A 4,914-nucleotide genomic window follows, 5' to 3' on the forward strand; every position below is an offset into this window, starting at 1 on the left:
GGGATTCTTAATTCCCTGGTACATATAATTTTTATATATATATATATATATATATATATATATACACACACACACACACACACACACACACACACATACACATACACATATAATATATATTTTCAATTCTAAGCTTTACAAATAAAGACTTTTTCCTGTAAATGATTATAGCCTGGTCTATAACTTAATTTCATGTATACATTAAGTGGATGTATTGGAAAGAGAAGTTTATTTTAAGGAACTGCATTTTGTAAATAGGGAGGCTGACAAGTCCACAGTCTGCAGAGTGGGCTGGCAGGCTGTAGACCCAAAGAAGAGCTGATGGCACAGTTCAAGTCCAAAAGCTGTCTGCTACAAAAGCTTCCCTTGTTCAGGGGAGGTCAGCCTTTTGTTTTATCCAGGGCTTCAACTAATTGCATGTGTAGGCCCACCCACATTCTGGAGGGAAATCTGCTTTACTCGAAGTCCACAGCTTTAAATGTTAATCTCATCCAAAAGAACTCACAGAAACATCTAGAATGATGTTTGACAACATATCTAGGTTTCGTGGCTCAGCCAAGTTGACACATACTTAACCATTAACAGTGGGTTAATTAGATGTCTATTGAAATATGTTAGGCAAAAGGAAATTGCCTCTCACTTCTAAATAAATCAACTAATAAACTTTTAATTTTAATTTGCTATAAAAAGTATACTCTTAAGGAAGTTAGAAATTTCATATTAAATAATATTTCTTATAAAAAGCAGTAGCTGAAGGCACTAGAGAACAAATAATTTTAACCTGAGGATAATAACATGAATGACCACCATATTCCTGCATATTATAGAATGTAGATCAATTCCTTCCAACATTGAGTTTTTATCATGAGTTAGGTGCTAGTGGTGCAAAAGTAAGCCTTCAGAGCTCACAGTTTAATAGACCCACATAGATGAGTAGTGGTAGTTGGTACTATTACTAGTAATAATAGTTATATATAACATTTGAATAAATCTAATGTGCCAAGCACTCTTAAGCCCTTTCACATATTACCACATTTAACCCTCCCAACATCTCTATGAGCTAGATATTATAACTTACTGATCCTAATTTTACAGATGAGGAACTCAAGGGCTCAAAGAGGTTAAGTTATTTGCCCAAGGTCACAAGCATTAGTAAACGATGAAAAAAAGTAGAGTGGTAGAGGTTGTAATAACGTGTACAGAGTGCTATAGGAACAGAGAAGGAAACAAGAAACTGCCTCTGGGGACTTTTTTTAATTTTCATCATTTCTAAGCTGAGATTTCTTCAGTGGTTTCCAAAGGCACAGAGAATAGCATTACAGGTGGAAGAAATAGCTGTTCAACCAATAAAGGTATGAAACAACATCCCTAATTCAGGAAACTGAAGACTTTGAGATGGCTGGATGTATAGGGCTTGCGAAGAGCAGTAACAGTAAATTGAATCTGAAGAGATAGCTAGGAGCAAAATCATGAAGAGTGTGAGTTAGGGAAATCTATTTTACAAACGAAAACTTACAAAGACTTATAAACAAATTGAGCAACTGTGATTGAGAGTTAAAGAATAGGGATGAGAACATTATCCATCCAGCGTCTGCCTTATCACTCATGGGGACTGAAGCAATTCTACTGAGTCTTGAGTCTTTTAGGAATATATTTTGAAAAACTGCCACACTAAATGATGAGAAGCAACTGAATAATCAATGTAAGCAAAGCAATTACTGAACAAATTTAAAGGGTTTAATAAACTGTTCAATTTATTTTCAGTAAAAACACTCTGGAGTCATAATGGAAAATGAATTTAGAAAAAGATAAGAATGGAAGCAGAAAAGACTAGTTTGGCCATTTGGTAGTCCAGGTAGGAAATACAAGTATGAACTGAGGCAATGGCAGTGGGAATATAGAGTGGTGGTTGGATTTAAGATACTGTTTAAAGAAGCAAAGTGGTCAAGAGTTGTTGGCAAAATAGGACGTGGTACTCTGTGGGAAAGCGATATATCTGCTATATGTGCATTAGTGGTGGTGGTAACAGAAAAATAGGAGTGGGAGGTATTTCGATTTTGATGAGGACTTTTATTCAGGTACCAGTGGGGTGTCCATGTTGGAGTCAATGGAAGTGTTCGTGTATGTTTACATAATCAAAAATAATTAGTCTTTTTCAAACCTTTATTTTTACAAGGAAAATGTAAAACTAACATGACTATTCTAGTAGGCACTTTTTTTTCCTCATCATCATTCAAAAAGTGGCCTTATGGTCAAATGTTTATAATCATAGCCTTGATTTATTCGGTTTTCACTAATTAGACATCATGAGCCCTGTGTATGGGCCTAGAACAAAGATGACAAAGTAATTATGTTTTCTCTCCTCAAGTAAGGTATTGGTGGAAGGGAGCTAATGTTTATTGATTTGCTAGGTGATTTACCTATGTTATGTCTCTCAATACTACCTAGTTTAGCATAATAGTGACTGTTGTAGCATCTGTAGTTAGACTACTTGAATTCAGATCTCAATTTCTCCATATAAATTTTAGACTTTAGCAAGTTTATGACTCTGAGAATAGTTTGTTTAGGTAATCCTTTAATATTTTAATTTTTTTAGAATTTTGTAAAATATGTGGATCCAAAATAAAATCTACAAAAGAAGGTATATTTAAGGAAATACAGCTTCCATCACTGTTTCCTTCTCCCACCAGGAACCATTTAAATTTCATGGTTTATTTTTCCTTTTTTTTTTTTTTTCTTTCTACATAGCAGATATAGATAGTAGGTAGATAGATAGAATCTCCATTCTTTTTCTTAGGTAAAAGTAAAATGGTGGGTGATATCAGAGAGGAATTGTGGATAGGAAACAGCAAAAGCCTGTCCCTCCACAAACTCAGCCAATAAACTAGCAAGGACAGTCAGAACCACATTTTTTAGACTCTGGAAACTAATCAAGGGTTTACAGCAACAAGGTGAACAATTAATCAAGAAAAATCAGCTGAGTCTTGGCATTTCAGGAAATCTCTGATGAATCACTAGCTGATCACTAAGCGAATGGAATGGAGATTTCAGTGGCCAAACACAACAAGGAACCCAGACCTTACAAAATTAGTTTAGAAAAGTCATTTTATAAAATTGGAGCAATGACTGTAACAAGCAGCAACAACAAACTAGGGAGGGAGGAGAATCTGATTTCTAGCATGGTCACATTATAATTCTCAAAGTGTTCAATTTTCAACAAAAATTACAAGACATGCAAGAAACAAGAAGGTATGACCCATACATAGGAAAAAAGAAATTAATAAACTGTCCAGGAGGAAGCCCAGACATTGGACTTGCTAGACAAAAACTTTAAATCAACAATTTAAAATATGCTCAAAGAGCTAATGGAAAGCATGGACAAAGACCTAAAGGAAACCATAAAAGCAATGCCAAGTAGAGACTATCAACAAAGAGACAGAAATTATTAAAAGGAGCCAGATAAAAACTCTGGAGTTGAAGAGTACAATAACAAATGAGAAACTAGAGAGATTCAACATCAGATTTGGCCAATTGAGATTATTTAGGCTAAAGAACAGAAAAGAATGAAAAACATGAACAGAGTTTAAGGGACTCACTGGACACTATCAAACATAGCAACATACACATAATAGGAATCCCAGAAAGAGGAGAGAGAAAGGGGCAAGAGCATATTTGAAACAAACAACCAAAAAAAAAAAAACAAAATTGCAGTCCAGTATCCTTGGTGGACATAGATGCAAAAATCTTCAACAAAATATTAGCAAACCGAATGTAATACATTATAAGGATCATACAAAATGATTAAGTGGGATTTATTCCAGGGATGCAAGGATGGTTCAACATCTGCAAATTAGCCAATGTGATATGCCACATTAATGAAATGAAGGATAAAAATTATATGATCATCTCAATAGATGCTGAAAAAGCATCTGACAGCAAAACCAAAAATAAGTGGAACTACATCACACTAAAAAGCTTCTACACAGTAAATGTAACCATCAACAAAATGAAAAGGCAGCCTACTGAATGGGAGAAAATATTTGCGAATCATACGTCTGATAAGGGGCTAATATCCAAAATATATAAAGAACTCATACAGTTCAACAGCCAAAAAAAAAAATAGGCAGAAGATCTGAATAGACGTTTTTCTAAGGAAGACATACAGATGGCTGCCATGTTACTTAGCAACATTATGTAGACATGTAAGCTCTCCCTCCAGTTCCCTTCTTCCCCAGGAGTTCCCTCCTGGATGGTGGCCCCTGACTTCTAGCCTCTGTATAGTCTTATGCTGTGAGGAACTTCCTCTCTCAGGCAATCCTGTCCAAGTACCATGCAATAAAGCTTACTGTGTGTTACTGCATTTCATGGTCTGGTATTTTTCCATGTTAGCCTCCAAATCCCTGAGGTCCCTTATAAACATGAATTTACATATCAAGAAGGACATTATATAATGGTAAAGGTGTCAATCTATCAAGATGGTTGAACAATTCCAAACATATATGCACCTAACAAGAGAGCCTCAAAGTATCTAAAACAAAAACTGAATTTTGAAATTTGCCTATGGATTCCACACAATCTCAATGAAAATCCAAGCAGCCTTTATGGTAGAAATTAAAAATGTGATTCTAAAATGTATATGGAAATGGAAAGAACTGACATTGCCAAAGAAACTTTAAAAATGAAGAATAAAGTTGGAGAACATGTACTACCTGATTTTGAGAATTACTATAAAACTGTTGTAATCAAGGTAGTGTAGAGTTGATGTGTCAGTCTGCTAGTGGGCAGAGCTGGGTCCTGGGGTCTCTGACTGCTGGGCCGTGGGGTCCTGGGCTAGTGCCTGCACACTGGTATTTGGGGCCAAGTTCCGGGTTCTCTGGTGGACAGGGTCATGTCTTGGTGTCACTGTGAGCTCAG

This window comes from Balaenoptera borealis (genome assembly GCF_965194805.1).
Source record: "Balaenoptera borealis genome assembly, chromosome: 2".
Lineage (NCBI taxonomy): Eukaryota > Metazoa > Chordata > Mammalia > Artiodactyla > Balaenopteridae > Balaenoptera > Balaenoptera borealis.